Consider the following 27,808-nt stretch of genomic DNA (forward strand, 5'->3'; position numbering starts at 1 on the left):
GACACCATTCTGACCTCAGGGAATTTCCTCCTTCTCCAAGAAGATCTGCTGTCTCAGATCAAGCAGGCTTCCCTTAGTGCTGCTCCTCCACCTGACGTCACTCTTCTGGCCAAGGACGAACTCCTCTGGTATAAAGACAAAATTTTTGTTCCTCAGGAAATTCGAGTTCCAGTCCTCAGTTCGTGCCATGATCATTTGCTGGCTGGCCATTTTGGAGCCCTTAAGACCTGCGAACTGGTTCAGCGAACATTCTGGTGGCCGCAGTTAAAGTCTGACTGTAAAAAGTATGTGGAGGCATGCGTCATCTGCATCCGGAACAAAGGCAACAAGTCGGATGATTTCAATGGACTTCATTGTCGAGCTACCACCTTCAGAAGGCTGCTCCACGATCTTTGTGGTAGTGGATAGGTTATCTAAGATGGCCCACTTCTTACCAATGAAGGGTACTCCCTCCGCCGCGGAAACAGCCAAGATATTCATTAAAGAAATCGTGAGACTACATGGCATTTCTGCGAATATTACATCGGATCGGGGAGTACAATTCACGTCCAAATTCTGGAGGGCACTTTGTGGGGCCCTGAAAATCGATCTCTGCTTCTCTTCTGCTTATCACCCTCAGACCAATGGGCAAACTGAACGAACGAACCAGACGTTGGAACAGTACCTGCGCTGTTTTTCGTCATTTTCTCAGGATGACTGGGCTCCTTTGCTCCCACTAGCCGAATTTGCATACAATAACTCCATCCATTCAGCCACAAAACAGTCCCCGTTCTTCGCAAACTACGGCTTCCATCCCTTATTTCTGTCCAACGATCTTCCAGAAAGCCCGGTACCAGCGGTTCAGGAAAGTATTGACTTCTTCAGCTCCAACAACAGACTTCTGCAGGAGACCATGACAAGAACCCAGAGGTATAATAAAGAGGTGTTTGACAAGAAGAGAAGGGGAGAGCTTAATCTTAAGGTTGGGGATCAAGTTTGGCTCTCCACTTTGAAACTGAAGATGGCCTGTCCAACTAAAAAATTGGGTCCAAGATTCGTGGGTCCCTTCCCAGTCGTGAAAAAGGTGAATGATGTGGCGTACGAGCTAAAATTGACAGAATCGTTCCGGATTCACCCTGTCTTCCATGTAGCTTTGCTCAAGCCAGCCGTTCCAGACCCCTTTGACAGCCGGAAGGTTGCTCCACCTGAACCTGTGATCTTCGATGGTGAAGTCGAATATGAGGTGGAATCTATCCTGGACTGTAGGCGTAGACGCAATCAAGTCCAATTTTTGGTGAAATGGAAGGGGTACGGGCCTGAAGAAAATTCTTGGGAACCTGAATCCAATATTCACGCCAGAAGACTGATACTTGCCTTTGAGAGGGCCCATCCGGGTAAGATGGCACAGTTGGGCATCCGGAGGCTGCCCCTTGGGGGGGAGGCAATGTCATGGTCGTCTCCGGAATCCAGTGGCTCATGGAAGACCCATCCACGAAATCCCCTCGTTGAGCGTTAATAGGTTTCCTTGGGCGCGCGTTGGCGCGAACGGATGCACGCGGGTGCGAGTGGGTACAAAAGGGCACACGCGGTGTTGCGAACGAGCGCACGTGGGTGCGCGATGTTGCGAACGATCGCACGAGGATGCGCGGGGTCACAAACGGCTGCACAGTTTCACGTGGGCGCGCGCAGGCACGCCGTGCGACCGTTCTTGGCCCCAGAGGGCCTCTTAAGGAATCCGTTTCAGTGCCTCGGTGCTGTCCAGTCTACAGCATTCCGGTTACTCTGCCTCCTGCTTACCTGATTGTTCCTGTTCTGTTCTACCCGGCCTGCTCCTGACTATCCCTGCCTGCTGCAAGCCTTGACCCTCGGACTGTTTGACCTCGCTTCTGCCATCTCCTATGTACCGCTGCTGCCTGCCTGTTGTCGACCCGGCTTGTATTTGACCCCGCTTGTTCTGCCAGCTGTTCCAGTCTGCCATCCGTGCTGCTGCTGTCTGCCTGCCAGCTGTTCCAGTCTGCCATCCGTGCTGCTGCTGTTTGCTGCCTGCCTGCCAGCTGTTCCAAGTCTGTCCATCTGTGCCCGCTGCTGTCTGCTGCCTACCTATCAGCTGTTCCAGTGTGACCATCTGTACCCGCTGCCAGCCGCTGACTGCTTACCAGTTGTTCCGGACTAACTACCTGTGTCAGCCGTTGTCTGCCGCCAGCTCCAGGGCCAGTCCTACTCTTCACCTGCTTGGCACTTGTGCCCTCTGAACTCTAGAATCCCTGTCCCCACTTCCAGGGAATCTCGAGCCAGAGGCTTACGAGAGGCCGCTCCCTGCACTCCGGGCTCCTTCCACCAGGTACGTGACAGATGGGCACCGATATGCAGCACTGATAGGTGAAACTGATGGGCACTGATAGGTGGCACTGAGATTGGCAGTGATAGGCGGCACTGATTAACACTAATAGGTGGTACTGATAGGGGGCACTGATGGGCACTGATAGGTGGCACTTATGAAGAGGTACTGACAGGCATTACTGATTGGCATATGAAGGGCGCTGACAAGTGTTACTGATAGGGCACAGATTGGCACTGTTATGTGCACTCACAGGCATTTCTGATGGGTCTCTGACTGGCAGCTGATGGGCACTGCTTGCCATTGTTGTGGCACATCTGATGGGGGCTGTGCTGACAATCAATGTGCTGATTATCAGCACAGACCCCCCCCCCCCTGAAAGGGTGAGCTGCCAATCGGCTCTCCCTGTTAGCGCCAACTGAGGAAAGATGTTTCCTGGCACTTCCTGGTTTACGCTGTGATCAATTGTGATTGGTCACAGCTGATCACATGGATCACATGGCAAGGAGCCTCCAGCAGTAGGAGTTGCGGTGTATCAGACTTACACACAGCTCGTTATGCTGAAAGACGTCATATGCCGCCCAGTCAGCATAACGGAACCACTGCCTGGCCGTCATTCTGCTTTAGGCCAGGCTGGAAGTGGTTAAAGTGAAACCATCAAAAGGAGAAATAACAATAAAACTGAAAAATTCCTTTAAATATAGTGCCTGTGGGTCCCCTTGGTCTGCCTGTAAAGTGGCACATCTGTACCATGTATAGAGCATGCTACAGTAATAATAACATTTATTATTTGGATTTTGGGGTGGATCACATGCCATTTTTTTTCTTAATTTTGCAGTGGGGGTTCCCCTCAAAATCCAAGGTGGTCCCCAGATCCCAGCCCCCTAAGTCAATCTTGTTATAAACAGTGCACATTAGGTAATTCACAATCCTGCAGCTGCTTTGGGCATTCCCTGCAACACACAGTGAAAATACAATCTAATCCGCTCACTGCCAGTATAGTTAGCATGTGTAGGCGAGGACCTTGGAATAACATTGACAAAACAAGCACAATTTAGATTTGTATCCTGCATCAGGTGACTGCAAATTTAAGTTCAATTCTGGCATCTCTTTGTAATGGATGGCGTTGACGTTGTTTCTAAATATGTACAAAATTACCATGAAATCACCTTTAAGAGCTCATAGTCCCTACGGGACCAACTGGTCCACAGCCATCATTGTACTTAAAATGAACACCATGGCTCAAAAATTACTGACACCACCAGATGTGGCAGATGTAACTTTTGAGAATACATTTCAGCTGCACAACAAGTAACTTTACCCAATGGTTAGACATTTAGGCCAAAATTTTCCATGAACTGTATGTATATATATATATATATATATACAGTGCCTTGCGAAAGTATTCGGCCCCCTTGAACTTTTCAACCTTTTGCCACATTTCAGGCTTCAAACATAAAGATATAAAATTTTTATTTTTTGTGAAGAATTACCAACAAGTGGGACACAATTGTGAAGTGGAACGAAATCTATTGGATTTTTGAAACTTTTTTAACTAATAAAAAAATGAAAAGTGGGGCGTGCAAAATTATTTGGCCCCCTTGCGTTCATACTTTGTAGAGACACCTTTTGCTGCGATTACAGCTGCAAGTCGCTTGAGGTATGTCTCTATCAGTTTTGCACATCGAGAGACTGAAATTCTTGCCCATTCTTCCTTGCAACACAGCTCGAGCTCAGTGAGGTTGGATGGAGAGCGTTTGTGAACAGCAGTTTTCAGCTCTTTCCACAGATTCTCGATTGGATTCAGGTCTGGACTTTGACTTGGCCATTCTAACACCTGCATACGTTTATTTGTGAACCATTCCTTTGTAGATTTTGCTGTATGTTTGGGATCATTGTCTTGTTGGAAGATAAATCTCTGTCCCAGTTTCAGGTCTTTTGCAGACTCCAACAGGTTTTCATCCAGAACGGTCCTGTATTTGGCTGCATCCATCTTCCCCTCAATTTTAACCATCTTCCCTGTCCCTGCTGAAGAAAAGCAGGCCCAAAACATGATGCTGCCACCACCATGTTTGACAGTGGGGATGGTGTGTTGAGGGTGATGAGCTGTGTTGCTTTTATACCAAACATATAGTTTTGCATTGTGGGCAAAAAGTTCGATTTTGGTTTCATCTGACCAGAGCACCTTCTTCCACATGTTTGGTGTGTCTCCCAGGTGGCTTGTGGCAAACTTTAGACAAGACTTTTTATGAATATCTTTGAGAAATGGCTTTCTTCTTGCCACTCTTCCATAAAGGCCAGATTTGTGAAGTGTACGACTGATTGTTGTCCTATGGACAGACTCTCCCACCTCAGCTGTAGTTCTCTGCAGTTCATCCAGAGTGATCATGGGCCTCTTGGCTGCATCTCTGATCAGTCTTCTCCTTGTCTGAGCTGAAAATTTAGAGGGACGGCCAGGTCTTGGTAGATTTGCAGTGGTCTGATACTCCTTCCATTTCAAAATGATCGCTTGCACAGGGCTCCTTGGGATGTTTAAAGCTTGGGAAATCTTTTTGTATCCAAATCCGGCTTTAAACTTCTCCACAACAGTATTACGGACCTGCCTGGTGTGTTCCTTGGTCTTCATGATGCTCTCTGCGCTTTCAACAGAACCCTGAGACTATCACAGAGCAGGTGCATTTATACAGAGACTTGATTACACACAGGTGGATTCTATTTATCACCATCAGTCATTTAGGACAACATTGGATCATTCAGAGATCCTCGCTGAACTTCTGGAGTGAGTTTGCTGCACTGAAAGTAAAGGGGCCGAATAATTTTGCACGCCCCACTTTTCAGTTTTTTATTTGCTAAAAAAGTTTAAAATATCCAATAGATTTCGTTCCATTTCACAATTGTGTCCCACTTGTTGGTGATTCTTCACAAAAAATAAAAATTTTGTATCTTTATGTTTGAAGCCTGAAATGTGGCAAAAGGTTGAAAAGTTCAAGGGGGCCGAATACTTTCGCAAGGCACTGTGTATATATATATACACATACACACACACACACACACACACACACACACACACACACACACACACACACACACACACACACACACACACATACATATATATATATATATATATATATATATATATATATATATATATATATATATATGATATACAGGTAAAAATAAACAAGACATTAATGGAAACTTCAGTAAAGGAAAGACAAAAATAACTTATTTATATAAGTAACATATTAAGAATATCAAGTCATGAAAAAACGCTATGACATATAGGGGGTTATTTACTATAGTCCTGCTGCACTAATTAGGATAAATTAGCGCTATTTAGCATTAATCGCGCTAATTAGTGCTAAAACGGTATTCACTATAGCGCTGGTAAAAAAAATACTCCCAAAATCAAATTTAGTATAGTTCCCTGAAACTAAATAGCTCTCAAACCCTAATGCTGGCCATACACCATATGAAAAATCGTCCGAAATTCAGTCATTAGATCATTTGTTCTCTTTTCGGCCAGTTAATGGCCACAAAATCGATCATTTGGATGTTCTTGAGCCGAAAAAACAAAGGACAAGTTTGGAAATTTTCTGCTGAATGAACGATAAATTGAAAGGCTAATGTGTTTCCCATCCGACCTGTCTGCACTAGGTATAGGCGAAAGAACAAAAATAAAATGTATTTATTTTACTGAACGATTTATTGGTCATTACATGATGGCAGCATAGTTTGCGCTCGCGGCCGAACTTTTGTTTTTCGAAATTGGGTTCACCCAATTTTTCGTATAGTGTATGGGCAGCATTACTCTGCTAAAAGCTGAAGAATTGCACATGGAAATAATGTTTAGAGCATGATATAATTGCCTAAATGGTACTGAAATATGAGGTATATTATTTAAAGATGATTTGCTTTTAAACTGTGTGAAAAAAAATATTTCTACACTGAAATATCTTTAAAAGTCTGCAAAGAGATACTTTTTTGTACAACTGGGTGCCAACACAACTGAGCATGCTCAGACCTGCAAATATCTCTCATTTTAGCGCCGATGGCTTTAGTATGGGCTATAGGTGCTATAGTAAATATCAAAATTATCTCTGGGATAAAATTCGTTTTTGAGAATGAAAATCTGCTCTATTATAATCCAATGCAAGTTTCAGCCATTGATTCTAATGGTACAATTGTAACTTCCCCAAATACATACTTTTAATATTGAGATGAAAATAATCTTTTTCTGAAATAAATGTTCCTTGCAACAATATGGCTGCTTTTTTCTCATTTAATTTTCTTTTTAAGAATGCTAGATTGTGTAATGTTTTGATGTTTTGGTAAAATATATTTTTCTCTGTCACTTTCACTTTTTACTCTCCATCTCACAACAATTTTTACTCAAACTCACACAGGTGTCTTTACAAACCACAAACAATACCATTGCTAATGCAAATTCAAAATGAGTCAAAATTTTGTATGTTTTTTATTATTTCCAAATAATCATAATTTAAGCTGAAAATATGTGATATGTGTACCAACATCAGAAATCAAGATATAATTCCCCCAAATTAGAGAGTACTATCACTATTCTACACTCACCCACAAAGAACTACCAAATATCATAGAATAAATCAAGAAGAATTACTCTTGAGTAATGTAATTCCGCCACCTATAAGGCAAAAGAAATGCAGTATATGTGTATTTATGTGTAGAAGGTTTCCACATGTGATGGCTCTGTGGCTTAGAACCCCTGTTTGTTATCTCTGAGGGTCTGGGTTCAAATCCCAAGCATGCTGCTTCATGCAGAGAAGTTGTCTCATTTCCCTATGTTGTTAAACATAATGTCTGACTCTAAAACCATGTCTAAATGTAGTATTTATGTGTAGCAGGGTTCCACCACCATTGTAAATCTTGCCAGATACACTATCTAGGCAAAAGTAATGGAACACCTGCCTATAAACACACATAAACTTTAATGGCAGCCCATTCTTAGTCTGTAGGGTTAAAATTTGATTTGTCCCACCCTTTCCAGCTATAACAGCGTCTGGGAAGTCTGTCCACAAGGTTTAGTGTGTCTATGGGAATGTTTGACCATTCTTCCAGAATCGCATTGTGAGGCCAAGCACTGATGTTGGATGAGTAGGTCTGGCTTGCATGCTCTAATTCAGCCAAAGGGTGTTCTATCAAGTTGAGGTCAGGACTCTGTGCAGGCCAGTCAAGTTCCACCCAAAACTCCCTCATCCATGTCTTTATGGACCTTGCTTTGTGCACTGGTGTTCAGTCATGTTGGAACAGGAAGGGGCCATCCCCAAATTGTTCCCACAAAGTTGAGAGCATGAAATCATCCAAAATGTCTTGGAATGCTGAAGCCTTAAGTGTTCGCTTCAGTGGAACTAAAAGGCCAAACCCAACCCCTGAAAAACAACCCATCATAATCCCCCCTCCACCAAATGATTTGGACTAGTGCACAAACAAGGTCCATAAAGACATGAATGAGTGAGTTTGGGGTGGACGAACTTGACTGGCCTGCAACCTGACCTCAACCCGATAGATCACCTTTGGGATGAATTAGAGCATAGACTGCGAGCCAGGCCTTCTCATCCAACATCAGTGCCTGACCTCACAAATACACTTCTGGAAGAATGGTCAAACATTCCCATAGACACACTCCTAAACCTTGTGGACAATTGTATATTGTTTGTGACACTGAGCATGGCTATGGACTTAGGCCGCGTACACACGGGCGGACTGTTCGCCCAACTTTGTCCGCTGAACAGTGTTTGGGCGGACAGTCCGCTCGTGTGTGGGCTTTCAGCGGACAGTTTCAGCGGACAGTTTGACGGACAAGGTTTTTCGGAATTTCCGAAAAACTGTCCGCTGAAACCTTGTTTCAGCGAACAGTCCGCTCGTGTGTAGGCTTGTTCGTCAAACAAAGTTGCGCGCATGCTCAGAAAGGATTTTCACGCCGAAAGTTATAATGCAGTGTATAGGACGTCGTATTTTTCGTCCCGTCGTACGTGCCGTTCACGTCATCGCGCACGGTTTCAGCAAACTGTTCGTCCGTCGTGTGTGGCCATGTCCGTCCATGCTAATTTTGAGCGGACTGTTTGCCGAAACTGTTTGACGGACAAAGTTGGGCGAACAGTCCCCGCGTGTGTACGCGGCCTTAGGGTTGGTTCACACCACAGAGATGCAGAAAACATGTGTGAGGCTGCCCGCTGGCTAAGTGGGTAGCAACTCTGTCTAGCAGCACCGGTGATGTTGTTTCAATTCCCCAACATGCTAATGCTTGTGTAGAAGTTTATATTTTCTCACCACAATCCAATTACATTCTGGCATTCTATTTGTCTCCTGTCGAAATAGTCTCTAATGTAAGAAAGTTAGTTTTGGACTTTAGATTGGAAGCTCATTGCAGCCAGGCACTTATGTTAATGTTTGTTAGCACTAATCATGCCCAGGGATTTGGACATTTTAAAATTGTAGGTTTTACACTGCACTGGTACTTATGCTTAGAAAGCTGTTGCTTTGTTTATGTGCATACAAATGGAATTCGATCTTTGGCCTGTAGTCTGAGATTTGATGCACATAGCCAAGGGCTAACACAGTTGCAAATAGTATTATGTGTTCCTGCTCATCAGGTGCAATCACTTTAGACATACATGAAGAGACAGATTGAAAGATACTGTGGGCATGTACTTCTATTGGGCATGTTTCAGTGTGCTAACAATACAACCTATCTTATATAAAAGGCTGCAGTAGGGGGGTTGTTTGGCCTGAGAAGGCTGGGATTTTTGCTGTGATTTGTGGCGGAGAAGGAATGATATTGTGCATATTGACAAACGCCCAACTAGGGCTGTTTGCTGAAATTTGTGTGCATTTTTTCCATCAAAAGTGGGTTTATGTGGCCATGCAGTCAATGTTGTTTGTGTATTCCTGTCTGAACAAGCATTCATGGTTTGGGAACATGTGCTGACCTTCTACTCTTTGAGCTCATTGCTTAATCGTGTACACAGAAATGCAGCTTCCAGCAGAACATGGTCACCTATGTATGTGTGTGGATTGTGGGGTGGTGGTGGGTGTGAATATGAATATGCACCTTTTTTAATAATATGGTGGAATGCTTTGTAAAAAGAATAATGACATAAGTATGTTTCTATAATCTTGCAGCCAAAAATGTGATGTGTTGACCGTTATACACTGAAAGTAAAGGTGTTTCCACTCTAAGGTTTAGACACATTTTAGATTGTATGCTCCTATGAGCAGGGCCCTTAAAACCCAATTGCTAACTGTTTTTCTAAGGCCTCATGCACACAAGACGCTAATTAAACACATGCTCAGAGGCAGTTGGACACTTTTTTCAACTGCCCCTGAACTCATTCAATGTTATCCTATGTGTCCATGCACACAGTCTAGTTTTTTTCCGTTTTCATGCAGTTGCGTTTAACCTCGTTTTTTCAGAAGCAAAAAAATGGGTTCAGACGCGAAAGTTTTCCACGTTTCAGATGCAAAACACGGCAAATCATAATTTTTTAGATTTTCAATGTCAAAAAAATAGGTCACCTTTAAAAACGGTTATAAACTAAAACGCGGCAAAACGCGGTACCAGCATTTTGCCGCATTTTCGTTTATAAGCGTTTTTAAAGGTGACCTATTTTTTTTTACATAAAAAATCTCAAAAATGATGGCAAATGATGAAAAAAACATTAAAAAAATATTTTAAACAATTGCAAGTGGACAATCCACAACTTGTGGCAAGTGACATGGCAGGTGGCAAGTGATGTGGCAAGTGGACAATCCACAACTTGTGGCAAGTGACATGGCAGGTGGCAAGTGGGCAATCCACAACTTGTGGCAGGTGAAGTGGCAAGTGACGTGGCAAGTGGACAATCCACAACTTGTGGCAGGTGACGTGGCAAGTGGACAATTCACAACTTATGGCAGGTGACGTGGCAGGTGACGTAGCAAGTGACGTTGCAAGTGGACAATTCACAACTTGTGGCAGGTGACATGGCAAGTGATGTGGCAAGTGATGTGGCAGGTGACGTGGCAAGGGACGTGGCAAATGGCAATCCACAACTTGTGGCAGGTGATGTGGCAGGTGACATGGCAAGTGGACAATCCACAACTTGTGGCAAGTGATGTGGCAAGTGATGTGGCAAGTGGGCAATCCACAACTTGTGGCAGGTGACGTGGCAGGTGACGTGGCAAGTGGACAATCCACAACTTGTGGCAGGTGATGTGGCAAGTGGACAATCCACAACTTGTGACAGGTGACATGGCAAGTGGACAATCCACAACTTGTGGCAAGTGACGTGGCAAGTGACGTGGCAAGTGGACAATCTACAACTTGTGGCAGGTGATGTGGCAAGTGGACAATCCACAACTTGTGGCAGGTGACGTGGCAAGTGATGTGGCAGGTGACGTGGCAAGTGACATGGCAAGTGGACAATCCACAACTTGTGGCAGGTGATGTGGCAAGTCACATGGCAAGTGGACACTCCACAACTTGTGGCAAGTGACACGCTAAATACAAGTACACTGCTGCTCTCACAGCTGCTGCTACTCACTCTGGTCTCACAAAATGGCTGAAATAGTTAATAATACTGTTTTTTGAGCTTGGGGAGGGTCTATGATGCTAGCTTAACTAAACGCTTCTAGATGCAAACGTGGTTAAATCGCGGCAAAACGGGTGTTTCTAAACGCCGGTTTCAGCTTTTAAAAACATCTGTCCAGCAGAGTTTGCACTGGCGTCTCGTGTGCATGAAGCCTAAATGTAGCACCATATATCCTGTAGAATATTTTTTTTATGCTATTAAATGTACATAATTTTGTTTCTGCTGGCAAAATAAAAGTACATTACTGAGCTTGTTTGTTCTCTTTTTTCTTTTTAATAAGATTTGGGGAAGTGCAATATCTTATACCCATAGAAATTAGATATGCACCAAAAAAAAAAATCTCTTCAGCACACTTGCAAGGAAATGATAAAGGTGTTTTAGGTGGAGTCTTTTTATAAAACAGCTGTGGATAATTGCAGGTAATGAATGCAGCTGGTGGATAGGCAGTGTTGTATGTGTCAGCCCTGGTTCACATTGGTTTACATGGCAAATCGCATGCCAAATCGATGGCAATTGCACCATCCTTATTGGTGCGGCGCTGCAATTTCCAAAAGTAGTTTCTGTACTACTTTTGGTGACTTCGGGGTGCGATTTCTATTGACATCTGTGCAGAAACCCCCCCGCGCAGTCAGGACTGACATGCGGGAATGAAATTGTGAGTTCAGCTGAATTTGCATGATTTCCTCCCTCTGTCAGTGTGAACCAAGACTCAAACTGGGCCTTTATCTTTGTAATTCACTCGCTGTAATCCCAGGGACACCATTTCTTATCAAACTCCCTTAAAGTGGTTGTGAACCCTTTTCTCTTACTTTTACCTATAGGTAAGCTTAGAATAAGGTAGAGGAAATATCTCCTAAACATGTGCAGTTTAGGAGATCGTTCACTTGTAGTGCGCTAATGACGTCATTGGCGCATGCACTGTGAATAAACGGACCACTGTGCTGTTTGTTCCCCCAGCATGTACTGCAAGTGCTGGCTCCCGCATGCCCCAAAAGAGAGAGGGGCAAAGAAGGACGCGGGTAGGGATGAGCCGAACACCCCCCGGTTCGGTTCGCACCAGAACTTTCGAACGGACCCCACGTTCGTTACGAACGTTAGAACACCATTGAAGTCTATGGGACTCGAACGTTCGAAATGGAAAGTGCTAATTTTAACGGCTAATATGCAAGATACTGTCCTAAAAAGGGTTTGGGGACCTGACTCCTGCCTCAGGGGACATGGGTCAATGCAAAAAAAAGTTTTAAAAACGGCCGTTTTGGCGGGAGCACTGATTTTAATGACGATTAAAGTGAAAAAAAAAGTGAAATATTCCTTTAAATATGGTGCCTGGGGGGTGTCTGTAGTATGCCTGTGAAGTGCCACGTGTTTCCCGTGTTTAGAACAGTCCCTGCACAAAATGACATTAAACGGAAATAACACCATTTAAAACTGCTTGCGGTTTTAATGTTATATCTGGTTCCTGCAATATGGTTGAAAATCATTGAGAAAAATGGCATGGGTAGCCCTCCCTGCCCATTACCAGCCTATTTGGGTCTTGTACGCATATTAAGGGGAACCCTGTACCCATATTAAAAAAAGGAAATGCGTGTGGCCCCCAGGCCCTATATACTCAGAACAGCAGTATACAGGCGGTGCAAACAAGACAGGGACTGTGTAGGTTTGTTGTGTTAAGTTGAATCTGTTTGTAATTTTCAACTGGTACATTTTTAAAGTGTAGCTCCAGTCAAAAAAACTATTTTTAAGCTTTTTGGAAAACATAGGGAGGGGTTATCACCCCTGTATAATTTGTTTTGTCGTCCATCTTTTTTCATCTCACTTGCTGCTGTCTGATGTTTGTAAGTTGGATGTTTGAAAGTAGGGGCCTGCCCTATATGCTCTGCAGAAATGGCGGAACAAGGTGTTGGTTTTGCCACAACATTGTAAGCCCTCAAAGTGACTCTTGGTGGGCGCTGGAGCGCCCTGCTGTGAACGATTATATCAAGAATTGTAATTACATGCCATTGTTGAACAGTGGTAGAAAAATTGACCTTTGGTGGTTGTGGTGCTGGTGCCACAACACTATAAGTCCTCACCGTTACTCTGGGTGGGCACAGGAAGGGGCCCTCCTGTGAAATATTATATCAAGAATTGTAATTACATGTCCCTGTTAAACAGGGGCAGAAAAATTTGGCCTTAGGCACTGCTGCTGGTGCCACCACACTGCAACCTCTTCCATATACTCTAGTTTTTTTGCTGGAATTAGCCCTGCTGCAAAGCATTGCATCAAAAATTTTACTTAAACGCCCCTGTTAAACAGGGGCAGAAAAAATGGGCCTTAGGCTGAGGTGAATATCGCGGTGTATTCTGCGGTCACGCAGACAATAACCAGAAAACAGCAGAGATAAAGGGGTATATACAGATGTATACTGTGCTGTGCTGGAGGCACACACAACTTCCAATAACTCCTGCAGATGGCAATTGGGCTCAAATAGAGAACAGCTATGTAGGTGGATTATAGCGGTATGTACTGGGTACAGAGCACGCAGACAGCACGCACTATCTCCTAACACTACTGACTGCAAGCTCTATTATTAAAGATGGATCACTAGCTATATAGGTGAGGTGAATATCACGGTGTATACTGCGGTCAGGGCACGCAGACAATAACCAGAAAACAGCAGAGATAAAGGGGTATATACAGATGTATACTGTGCTGTGCTGGAGGCACACACAACTTCCAATAACTCCTGCAGATGGCAATTGGGCTCAAATAGAGAACAGCTATGTAGGTGGATTATAGCGGTATGTACTGGGTACAGAGCACGCAGACAGCACGCACTCCTAACACTACTGACTGCAAGCTCTATTATTAAAGATAGATCACTAGCTATATAGGTGAGGTGAATATAGTGGTGTATACTGCGGTCAGGGCACAGACAATAACCACTACACAAGAGCAAGATAGGAAATGAGCCAAAAACGATCGGTGTGTAACTGTGTTGAAGGTACACAGAACACCCACTGCTTCAGATGCCAACACACTACACGAGGCCGCCTCAAAGGCGGCCTTATATAGTGTGGGGCGTGCACTACACAGCCTGAGCTATGATTGGCCACAGGCATCCTGCCTGTGGCCAATCATGGCTCTCCTCGCTGCTGGCGCTGCAATTGGCCAAGCATGCGGGGTCACAGTGCATGCTTGGCCAATCATGAGCCAGCAATGCACTGCGCCATCGCAGTGCATTGTGGGCCATGCGCGCCACACGAATTTTGACGCGAACGGACCAAGAGTTCGGATTTCGCCGAACGGACGAACAGCCAATGTTCGAGTCGAACGTACGTTCGACTCGAACACGAAGCTCATCCCTAGACGTGGGCTTTGTTTGCAGGTAAGTGTCACAAATGGACTAGTATGCAATGCATACTAGTCCAATATGCTTTTAATTTGCAGGCCTTGTGGGGAGCAAAAAATGATGTAAAACTCATTGGGGTATACTTCCTCTTTAAGCTTGCCTTCAAATATCATTATATTTAGAAATACATATCTGCAAATAAATTAAATGTAAAAAATTCTAGTCGTGGTTGCAAAAGAGTGTGGTTTCACCTTCTGACCCGCAAATTATTCATTGCAATCAGCTGGAAGTGGCTGTGCTGGTCAGGATCTCCTAGGTGGACGTGGTGAGGTCCCTCTTTAACAAAGAGGAGGTGCTGCTCATTTGCTGGGTAAGTATAGGATATGTACTTGTGCTTACTCAATGTGGGGTGGATGTGGTAGTTAGATTTGGTGTGGGTGGGGTTCATTAATTTGTTTGGCATCACCACGCATTTGCTTCCAGCCCATGTGCACATTTCACTTCCTGCATTTGTTCTGCTGATGTAAATCAGTAAAGACTATGCAAATATAAATGATAGCTCCTTTTATTAAAAAATATATATAGGTTGTTTCACAGTTGGGTGACTTTTCCAGCAAATTTGAACCTCCAAGTTGTATGACAAATGTTACCCCATAATTCTCAATAATAACCATTCATATATGGGCTACTTCAAGTTGCAGCAACTTCAAAGTAGTCTCTATACTATTTTGATGTGACTTTTATGTGACTTGAGGTACATATTTCACTATATTACACAGGCATTTCCAGAAGTTGAGGCCAAGCTGCAGCAAAATAGTGTGACTTTCAGGTCACAGCAGTGTGAATGAGATTCATGGATACCACCTTTGAATTTGGCCCTATTGTCACTTGTGCATCCTGAAAGTGGAGCAAAGTCATCCCTGCACTACCTTGGTTTGACTTTGTTGCAATTTGAGGTCCATACACCACAAGATTACACAGGCATTGCTTCAAGACACGGCAAATCTATGCAAATAGGGCCTAATTCAAAGGCATTATCATTAATCTCATTAGGTTACTTTCACACTTTGGTGACTTTTCATGCAGCATTGGACCTCAGAGTGGCATGAAAATTTGCCCCCCCATGATTTCCATTTATAACTATGCAACTTCACCCATGTTCACATAGCTCTGAATTGACATGTCAAATTGCAGGCCAAATAGGCTCCTATTGACACTAATGGAACTGCCCGAATTGGTGCAACGCCACACAGATTCCCAAAAGTAGTTCCTGCACTACTTTGGGTGACTTCAAGGGACGATTTCTTACCTCCCATATTTTTGAGATGGGTATAAGGGACACCTATTAGCAAAAGTATGTAGGCATAGGACCCCCTAAAACACATCTTTAACCACTTTCAGACCGGACCATTTTGCTGGCTTAAGACCAGACCACTTTCTGCGATTCGGCACTGCGTCGCTTTAACTGACGTGGCTCCCAAACAAAATTGGTGTCCTTTTTTTCCCACAAATAGAGCTTTCTTTTGGTGGTATTTTATCACCCCTGCGTTTTTTATTTTTTGTGCTATAAACAAAAATAGAGCCTCAATTTTGAAAAAAAACGCATTATTTTTTACTTTTTGATATAATAAATATCCCCCAAAAATATATATATAAAAAAAAAAAATTTCCCTCAGTTTAGGCCGATGCGTATTCTTCTACATATTTTTGGTAAAATAAGCGATTATTGATTGGTTTGCACAAAAGTTATAGTGTTTACAAAATAGGGGATAGTTTTATGGCATTTTTATTATTTTATTTTTTACTAGTAATGGCGGCGATCAGCGATTTTTATTGTGACTGCAACATTATGGCGGACACATCGGACATTTTTGACACATTTTTGGAACCATTGTCATTTATACAGCAATCAATGCTATACAAATGCATTGATTCCTGTGTAAATGACACTGGCAGTGAAGGGGTTAACCAGGGGTGGCAGTGTAGGGGTTAAGTGTTCCTAGGGGCATGTTACTAACTGTGGGGGTCTGGGCTTTGTGTTAGTGAACACTGATCTCTGCTCCAATCACATGGAGCAGAGATCAGCGTCACTTGTTGCTAGGCAGAACGGGGAGATGCTGTTTACAACGGCATCTCTCCATTCAGCCGCTCTGTGAGACAATCGTGGTTATCTCTGCGGCAATCGAGTCCACGGGACCCACGACCGGACTCACGGGGGTCCCGACCGGCATGCGAGCGCTCCACTGGCGGCGCGCACGAGATGGCGGGCGGCATATTAAAATGGACGTACCTGTATGCCAATATGCCTGCCCGTGCCATTCTACTGACGTACATCAGCGTGCACCGTTCGGGAAGTGGTTAAAGGAGAATTATTCCAACAAATATATATATAATGTTAAACCCCCAAGTGCTTTTTTTTTTTTACCAATAATATTCCTTTAGATTGGCTTTGAAAATGCACAAACAAAGCACTTTAGAAACTATATGAATGGTTTAGCACTGAGAAACCCTTTTTGAAAGATAAAAAGTGCATTTTCTACACAACCGAGGGACTTTGTTCCAAATCAGAGACAGTTGAGACCTATGCAATTTCACTAGACATCTCTGCAGAAAAGTACACTGATGTCTCTGAAATCGCGCACAAAGTCGGGCTGAGGCCCTTTTCACACTTGTGCAACATTCCCTGCTACTTTGGACATCAGAGTCGTTTGACAAATCATACCCCAAGTCACTTCAAGTCACACTGACTTTAAAGTACTCCCTGTACTACTTTGGTCTGACTTTGATGCGAGTCGAGGTCCATAGACCTCAAGTTTACACAAGAATTCCCTGAAATCGCAGCAAAATTGCTGACTCAAAATCATGGGAAAATTGTGCGATCTTCCCTGTGACTCCTGCGTCCATAGACCTCAAGATTACACAGGCATTACTTAAAGTTGCATCAAAATCGCACAACTTTCAGGGCTCACAAGTGTGAAAGGGGCCTAAGTCACTGTGCTGAGCACTATTATACCTAGAATATAAAGTAGTCCCACCATCAAACACTAGTAAACATATGTTCTCAGTATAATTGTGCTCAAATGGCTGAAAATCTCACAGAGATGGTATCACCTACTGAAAGCTTGCATTGTACTCAGCAGCATATGCTGAAAAGAGGCGAACGCCTATTAGCCAATGCCACATCAGCATGAGCATAGCTGTTACTATAATATTAATGCCTGAAATGCAAAACAATATTGTATAGATTCAAACATTAGTAAATGTATTTTCTATGTAGGTATATGCTCAGCTCTGTAGCATAGTAGTACACCCTGCTACCTTGAAAGGTTCAAGCCATGATTTAAAATCCCACTGACGGTATCACCTCATGAAAATGTGCATTCCATAATTTAACTTTTCAAAATGCATGCAATGGTATGCAATTATTCAATAATATTATGGTGTGGAATTCCAAAGATCAAGAGAAAAAAACATTGTAGGGTCCCCCAGTACATACCAGGCCCTTTGGGACCACTTGCTGACCACTGCACGCCAATATATGTCACACAAGTGGTGGGCAAATGGGCGTACCTGTAAGTCCCTTTTAACCACCTCAAGACAGGGCACTTACATCCACTTCATGGCTAGACCAATTTTCAGTTTTCAGCGCTCTCACATTTTGAATGACAATTACTCAGTCATGCAACACTGTACCAATGAAATTTGTGTCCTTTTTTCACACAAATAGAGCTTTCTTTTGGTGATATTTAATCACTAGTGGGTTTTTTTTATTTTTTGTGCTATAAATAAAAAACTTTTTTCTTTGTTTTTGTCATAAAATTTTGCAAATTAGTAATTTTTCTTCATACATTTTGGCCAAAATTTATACTGCTACTTAGCTTTGGTAAAAATAACCCAAATTAGTGTATATTATTTGGTCTTTGTGAAAGTTATAGAGTCTACAAACTATGGTGCCAATCACTGAAAATGTATCACATCTGATCAGGCCTTCAGTACATCAGGTGTATCTCATTTCTTGAGACACTAACAAGTCAGAAAAGTACAAATACCCCCAAATGACCCCTTTTAGGCCCCTTTCACAGGGGCTGTCTGTATTTAGCTTCCGCTTGCTCAGTGGGGATTGATCTGCTGATCCTCCCTGAGCTGGCGGATGACAAGTCCGTCTCTGCACTCGGAACTAGGGACAGACCTGTCAGAGAGTCTGCTCCCCCTATGGGGGTTCAGATGATTACGGACTGCCTGTCTGTTTTCATCCGACAGACAGATAGAAAATGGGGTTTCCATCCGTCTGGATTTTGTGGAGCGGATCGGATGTCAGTGAACATGTGACCATTCAGATCTACCTAAAAAACTGACAGGTGGATCTGAACGGTCTGCACATCTGAAAGGGGCCTTAGAAAGTATACATTCCAAGGTAAGGAAGTATCATGGTGAGGTTTTTTTTTCAGTACTTTTTTTTATTAACAGTAGGCATGAGCTTCGTGTTTGAGTCAAACCCATGTTCGACTCGAACATCGTCTGTTCGGCCGTTCACTGAATTCCGAGCATTATGGGTCGTTCGCGCCAAATTTGAGTGGCGCGTCACAGCCCAAAATTCACTGCAGCATTGCTGGATGCCGATTGGCCAAGCATGCACTATGACCCGCATGCTTTGGCCAATCACAGCACAGAAAAAAACGGAGAGCCATGATTGGCCAAAGCCAGGGTGGCTTTGGCCAATTATGACTCAGGGGGTTTAGTACATACCCCACACTATATGTGGTGGCCTTGTGTAACGGACGGACGGACGAACTGACTTTGAGTAGGCAGGCGAGTCAGTTACAGTGTTTAGAGGATATATATGCATCCCAGGTGTGTTGTGTATATATATTTATACACTGTATTTAGTTTAGCTAGATCAGTTCCTGTTATTCTCTTGATAATATACTGACAGGCAGGGAGCTGCACTATTTTTACTTAGTGTACTGTGTCCTTTCCACAGTGTGCACCTAAAGCTTTACCTGAATACAATTGCTGGTGTTCTCTTACAAATACAGGCAGGGAGCTGCAGCATGTTGTTTTAGTGTCCTTGACCAGACATATGTCGACCTGCCATGCAGTTTGTTGGCAAGCGTATTCTAAAAGACCCACACCAAAGAACAAAACAGACCTCTCCTTGCTCTTCATCAGCTGGGATCTCCAACCCCACTGTCAAGAAGGACGTTCTGACCGCCAGGCTGTTTCCAGAAGACCTACCTGCATAATGAATGTGTCTTCATTTGATCTTTCCAGATTGCATCCTGGTTTTCTCAGATCATACCTTGTTTACTTTGACTTAACCCCGAAAGGGAAAAATTTTGATAAAATTCAAAAATGAATTAATCGAGCAATAGCTAAGTTTATGCCTGTGTTAAACGGTTTGTCTTTCAGACGTGTGAATTTGGAAGGGGGTGTTCTCGGTTTTTACTGACATGACCAAATTCACTTGTCTGACATTGCACTGGACGCTTTTAACCTGGATTTACAGACCTGTGTTGAGTTGTCCATGGGCCAGGTGGAGTGCCATGCTTATTGTGGATAAGCATGACGTATGGGTCTATTGCTAGCTGCAATATCTGAGCTAAAATGTGGTGTTGGTAAACTTTTAAGATCGGTGTTACATTATATGTTGCCAATAAAGTTTAAAGTAAATTTTTTTGAGTTAACAAACACTTCAAGTAATACCTATAATAAAGGGCCAATTGAATCCACAGACATCTGAGTCCAGTGGTATATGTTATATTTTATATAATAATATGTTATGTGTGTTCTGCCTACTGTCTCATTGAATACCCTGGTTTACGATATATGATTTAGCCCATTTTGTTACTTTATATTATGTTTTTTACATTGCATTTTCAGCTATAGATATATCTGAGGTCACAATGATATATGATCTTTCATGTACACCTACTTTCGGTATTGGACCAAACCTTATCTGATACTCTGTAATCTGACCCAAATTTCTGTTATAAATAAAAGGATGTGAAGGTATACAATGCATGTGTATTTTTTTTTTTTTGGGGGGGGTGGGTTAAATGCTATCAAACGGCTATAGTTATATATATATATATATATATATATATATATACACAATCACAAGAATTATAAAGTCAATGTAGACATATCACATTCTGATTGTTGCACACATGCGCACAGTGTTATTTTTGATTTGGTATAAAAACAGACAAGCAAACAGGTGGAAGCTGATGTAAAAAAAAGCATCTAAATGTATATAAAATGGATGAAAACAGAACAAATATGTAAATGGATGTAGACTGATGTAAACTAAGCTGAATAGAAGACAGATACATAAACAGATGTAAACTTGTATAAACTGATTTTAACTTAACCTGTTTTCCTCCTAAAAAAAAAAAAAAAAAAAAAAAGTGACTGAACTGATGACGCCCATGGGAAAGGGCCCTAAATTGAAAACATTTACCATTGCAGGCTTCTTAAGGCCCGTACACACGATCAGACTTTTTGACAACAAACATGCAAATTAGCTGTTTTGGAGCAACATCCTACCGTGCATACGCTCCATCGGACAAACGTTTTTGGTTTTCATATGACTTTTGTTGGCTGTGCAAACAGACAAACTTTCTGGCAACAAAAGTCTGATGGAGCAAAGTCTGATCGTGTGTACAGAAAACCATCGGACTTTTGTACAAAGTATAAACACGCATGCTCAGAACCAATGCAAAAGATCAGACAACAATACAGAAGTTGACCAAAGGTGACGGTAAAGAGCAGAAAAACCACATGATTTGGTGAAAGTTGGCTGAAAAAGTCCTGCTGTGTGTATGCAATACAAGTTCAGAGCCGACGCCCTTTGTACAAAAATCCACAGGAAAGGTTTGTACAAAGTCTGATCCTGTGTATGAGGCTTAATTCTGAAAAGGCTTGTTGCTCATGTGTCATGGTGATCTATTGGCTGTTTATATATTTAGACTAATTTTCAAAACTTGAGCTGAGAATAGTGACTTTATTTATCTAATCATGTGCAGATGAAATAAGGAAACATCACTTTTTTTTTTATATGATTAGATACTTGAAGTGGATATGTACGGTATACAATTTATTGTGTAAATTTTGTAAACGCCTTAAGTAAAAAAGCCTCCCTGAAACAGTTACCTGGAGATCAGTAGTTCTGACTTCACTGGCTACATACTTGTTCCATGTTACTGATTCATAGAGTATTATAAAAATATAGTAAACATCTAGGTCAATAGAATTTTTTTGTGATTCAATGCACTTAGTATTCCAAAATTCACCTATGGAGTTATATATTTCATGCTGCTACTTAAATAATAAATGGGCATACAGATACGTCCCCTTTAAGATGTGGCATTGTGGGCGCGTACTCCGTGACCATGCCCGCGGGTCCCATGGACTTGTTTCCCACGATAGTGTCACAGAGCACATGACAAGGCATTTCTCTGTTCTGCCTAGTGATATGACAGAGATCTACTGCGCCCTGTTATGTCCTAGGTAGTCCACCCCCCCCCCACACAGTTAGAATCACTCCCTAGGACACACTTAACCCCTTGATCACCCCCTAGTGTTTAACCCCTTCCCTGCCAGTGTCATTTACACAGTAATCAGTGCATTTTTATAGCATTGATTGCTGTATAAATGACAATGGTCCCAAAATAGTGTCAAAAGTGTGCGCTGTGTCCACCATAATGTCACAGTCATGATAAAAATCGCAGATCGCCACCATTACTAATAAAAAACATTTATAATAAAAATGACATAAAACGATCCCCTATTTTGTAAATGCTATAACTTTTGCACAAACCAATCACTATACACTTATTGTGATTTTTCAACCAAAAATATGTAGAAGAATACATATTGGCCTAAACTGAGGAAAAAAATATTTTTTATATATATATTTTATATATATATTTTTTATGGGATATTTATTATAGCAAAAAGTAAAAAATATTGCGTTTTTTTCAAAATAGTTGCTCTTTTTTTGTTTATAGCGCAAAAAATTTAAAATGCAGAGGTGATTAACCACCAAAAGAAAGCTCTATTTGTGGAAAAAAAAAGGACAACAATTTTGTTTGGGTGCAACGTTGCATGACCGCACAATTGTCAGTTAAAACATTGCAGTGCCGAATCGCAAAAAGTGCTCTGGTCAGGAAGGGTGTAAAATCTTCCAGGGCTGAAGTGGCTAATCATAGTGTACCAATCAATAATCAATTCCACAGTAGTGCAACCACTGCTAATATGCATATATCTGCTTTTAGGTCTATATCCACCTGGTAGTATCACTTCACAATCAGCAGGTCTCATCTCACATTGCATGTGTGTGAAAGAAAACAAGAAGCCTCCAATAGTGTATTAATCCTATAAAATGTTTATTAAAATCTAACTAAACCACTCACATTTAAAATAATCTTGTACATTGCATGTAAATGGGTAGGTATCAGATAGGCAACTCATCCCAATCTCACCACCTCCATGCTGGTTTCAACTGCCAGTGTAGTCACCTTCCACACTCTCCCATGATCAACATATGAACCAAGCTCCGCATAGCCATGGGAGAGTGGGATTTATTTGAGATTTATACACCGTTATTTTGACAGCTATTTGGACTTATTTGTATGATTTTGAAATTTATGAATATGCTGTATTATTTTCACGTTTGATTATATCCACTGCATAGTAGCAATAGTTGTGCTACTGTGGAATTGATTATTGGTTGGTAAAGTAATATTAATGTCACAAAGTTTTTTAAATATAATTTTTAGATACATTTTTGTCCCTAATATATTTTTCAATGTAGCTTAGGGTCACACAAGAATGGGTTGCGGGAAACCCTCGTTCTGTGCACATTTCCCAAACCATAATTCAAAATGCATTGCAGATGTGATTTGTCAATAGTGAGTTAATGAGACCCCAAACACAGGTTATAAATGCAGTGTTAGCCCGCACAGGATCACATAGTACAAAAATACCATGCGATCTGGCTGCTGTGCGTTTCACAAAATAAAGCCTCATACACACGATAGGACTTTGTACAAACTTTCCCTTGGATTTTTGTACAAAGGGCGTCGGCCCTGAACTTGTATTGCATACACACAGCAGGACTTTTTCAGCCAACTTTCACCAAACCACGTGGTTTTTCTGCTCTCTACTGCCACCTTTGGTCAACTTCTGTATTGTTGTCTGATCTTTTGCATTGGTTCTGAGCATGCCTGTTTGTACTTTGTACAAAAGTCCTATGGTTTTCTGTACACACGATCAGACTTTGCTTCATCGGACTTTTGTTGCCAGAAAGTTTGTCCGTTCGCACAGCCAACAAAAGTCCGATGAAAACCAAAAAAGTTTGTCCGATGGAGCGTACACACAGTCGGATGTTGCTCCAAAACAGCTAATTTGCATGTTTGTTGTCAAAAAGTCTGATCGTGTGTATGGGCCTTAAGACATGTACTACTTTTGTTGTGGTGCAGTGCAATTTTAGCCTATCCAAAATGAATAGGTTAATATTGCAACACACAGAGCTGCATGTGAATTGCACAGGAATTCCTATGTGGGCATGGTGTGAATCAGCCCTTAGTCTATTTAGATATGTGTCACTTCTTTTGCTCTGTGCTTGAAAATATATTGTTACAACATTTTATGCAAGTGGTCTGTAGATCCATGGGGACATTTGGTACTGAAAGCACTTAATGGGATAGAAAGACTTTGTTCACTTATAAGTTTTGTGTGCCTTGGGAAATATATTACCTGCTTTTTTTTTTTTGCTCCTGCACATAGAAAATTAAAACAATCATCTCCGTTCGTGCATTTTATATTATTTTCCATTTGAGCCCTTTTTGTGTTTTATTATATGATGCTTTATGTTGTGTCCTGTTTTATTTAGCTTTCAAACCACATTCAAATTTACTGTACTGGACTCATAATTTACAAATCTGACTCTACAAAAAATATGATATCATAAAAGCTAGTATAAGTTGCTTTCTAATTCTGATGTTGTTGACCAGAATATAATCTTTGGAGTGTTATTTGTCTAATGCACTCTATAGTATTCAGTGGTTTAAATGAATGAAATGATCTGACATGGAAAGGAAACAGTGCAATTAAATCAGCTATTTTCTCTATTTTGAAAACTGGAACTTTTCATCATCATAAAACAACAACGTTGATTTTCTCAAATTCTTAACCACTTTGTTTTTGCATACTAGACAATTTTAACTTGATTCAGTAAATTTAACAACTTTCACCCTGAGGATAAATTGTAGTTATATGGCCTGTGAAAAACACAAAAATACATACTACTATAGTAAAAACTGCTAGTGCATGCCTTATCTGCTCATTCTCTTCATGCTTTAATTGATAAATGTGATGTTTAGCTAATAAATGGCATGCACAATTTAATAAAAACAAGCTAAGTATCATAATCCAGTCAGCAACTTGCTACGATCATCACATTTCTTCACTTCTTGTTTGTATACTACTCAGTTTGTGTTTTCATTGACATTGAATGGCTATTTTAAAAATGTTATATGGTGAAAGATAATTTATTACTTTAAGATATTTTTAAAAAGTGGAAAATGCTTAAATCAATAACTAAGTTGCATGTGGGCCCTGTGACTCCCTTCCTTGGCTACCCTGAGCCCCCTCCAGGTATTAGGGATGAGCTGAGAGTTCTGTCTAAACCTAAGTATGGATCAACCTTCAGCTGTTTAGCCATTTGGTGCAGCAGCCCTATGTCAGTGTGTAGGAGTTTAATATGTGAGACAGCTGATAGTGTTGCAGAAAAAGAAAGTTTGTAGTGTGTTACTACAGCTATACAATGCTAAACCACTATATTGAGTGATATATACTGTATTGGTAGTGATATTGTTTGCACGAATTGCAATTTCTATGGCTAGGAAGAATGTAATATTTATTTTGATTTTAATCTTTTAGAATTGCTGTTTGGGTGTTTTTTTGTCATTTTACATTTTTTTGTCCTTCAGCTCTATTTTATTTGTGTTATATATTTTTATTACAGCAGCAGTAATAGTAGTGTGAAGTTATTGGTGACACCATAAAAAAAGTATCTTTGTTTGAATCAGAGCACCACATATTTTTGTTGTGCAGTTTCCCCCACAAAGGCATCACAGCTTCCAATGCAATCAAACACTACATACCCCACATACAGCACTTGCCAGCTGCTAAGGAATAAGCTTCCCATTAACAGCATCATGTCTGGAAGACTGAAGGGTGGGGCATATAGAAGTGAGATGGTGAAATAGCTAACCAAGTAGCTTGAAGTCATTGGCAGCTGCTAAAGCACCATGTTCTGCTTCCTAATTTACAGCCACCCCTGCCTTTGCTCTGCCAACATGGTATGGATGGGTCAACAGAGTTATTTCCATCTGATGCTCAGAAGGAAAGGAATTGAAGCATAGAAGGAAGTGACAACATTCAGGGAGAACAATGCAACCAATTGGCATGAATGTTTCTGTAGCTACAGTCTACTGAGAAGTTGGCTCCACTGATGAATGGGGGATGATGAGGTATCCAACCATACTTGGGTAGCAGATAAAGTAGAGGACAAAAGAAAGAGCGATTTATAACTTCGGCAAGGCACTGTGTCATCCAGGGACAGCTCACAGAGGTGTGGAGGCATAAGCTGTCCTATTTCAGTACATGGCAGAGCTCTAAGGGTGCAAGCCACTGTTATTTCTTGATCCTTTCCCCAGGCCTCAGCTGTGTGGGCCGTTTCAACACATGTACTTGTAGTCTCTGTGGGGGATGTAGCGTTTGATTGCATTGGAAGCTGTGATGCTTTTGTGGGGGAAACTGCACAACAAAAATATGTGGTGCTCTGATTCAAACAAAGATACATTGTTTATGGTGTCACCAATAACTTCACACTACTATTACTGCTGCTATAATAAAAAATAAACAAAAAAATGTAAAATGACAAAAAAAAACCCAAACAGCAATCCTAAAACATTAAAATCAAAATAAATATTCCACTCTTCCTAGCCACAGAAATTGCAATTCGTGCAAACAATATCCTGAATATATGAATATGCAGAGAAAATTTGTATTACCAAATGGCAGGATGTATAGGCCTAGACATTCTGCCAACTGCAAAATGCCTGGCGTTATTTACCTTTTAACCTGCCAATGTAAATATTTTTATGTTGGAAAACCTAAATTCCAGTTTTACAAAAGAGCAGCACGACATATTACTAGCATGAGGCAGTCAGACCCAGACTTCTCGATGGGGCGACATGTGCGAGACCACCATGCGGGTAAGTTTCCCCATGTGCATTTCACCATCCTCGATCGAGTCCACCCGGACAACAGAGGGGGTGACTGGAACAAAATCTTGCTCCAGAGGGAGGTCAGTTGGATCGCTGACCTCAATGCAATCCATTTTCCAGGACTGAACACTCAAATGAGTTTTCGTCCATTTTGGGAGGGCTTTGTATCAGGAGGATGTGAAAAGGAATAACCATTCTTAGAAATTTTCCATTCCTTTAATTATATATGCAATTTTCTGGTCAAAGAATTTTTGACGTGTTCTCTTGTTTGTAAGGTACCTCTATTGTCTCTGTATCATTGTAACATTACACAATGAAAATTGATAGGTAAATTGATATGATTGATGAGAGTATTACAGTATTATTTGTTACCTTACATCTTTTCCCCTTTTTTCCAACATGTTTCCTATTGTGAGCACTTGATCCTGTTTATGCGTTTAATAATTTGCATATACCAGTATTGATAATTATTTATACCCTTTTAAATTCAAATCCTCTGCCTCCTAGTACTCCGTTTGGGGGTCAGTCTATCCCTGCCTGGCGCACGGGGGCCCTCTCTCTCCATTTATCCGCGTTTTTTATTTTTTCTTGTCGATTGCTATGGAGATGTCTCATCTTTGCTCTATGCAATCGGGAACATTATTGGACGCGTCCCCCCTCCCCCTTTTTCTCCCCCTGCTGTAGAGCACCATAAGCAGTCTTGTATTTTGTTTCCATTTGAAGTCACCACGCAGCGACGCAGCCTTTTATAAATAACCTTCTGTGCTGACACTAAAGAAAATGATCTGCACTGCGCAGGTGCCGTCAGTCTATAAAACTCGCTGACGGCATCCTGCCCCATGCAATTCATGCCGTGCAACACTGCAGGCACATATAAATTGTATCCATCTTGAAAGTAAGTTAAGACTAATAGAGCTATTATCCTTCATTGCACTTTCAAGTGTTACTGTGAGATGGGAGAGGAATTTCCCTACTCTGGTTTTGTTATATGAACATGAGATTTTTTTTAATAATGTTTTGAAGTTAAGAAGTTCTTTAATTTAATTTATCTTACTTTATTAACAAATACTTTTGAACAGGCATATTAGGCATCTAGCTGGGTATATACACAAGGGATTTAAGAGTGATTAAATTAATTAAATATAATAAGTAATTTAACTATCTCCTAGGGCTCCATTGTGGCTGTACTGTGGTGATCATTCCATCCTGGGACCTCTTGCATGGGCTTCTCTGAGCTTGAACGGAGTCTAT

Source organism: Lithobates pipiens, unplaced genomic scaffold (assembly GCF_037356315.1).
Source record: "Lithobates pipiens isolate NorthernLeopardFrog02 unplaced genomic scaffold, aLitPip1_a1.2 Scaffold_8, whole genome shotgun sequence".
Classification (NCBI taxonomy): domain Eukaryota; kingdom Metazoa; phylum Chordata; class Amphibia; order Anura; family Ranidae; genus Lithobates; species Lithobates pipiens.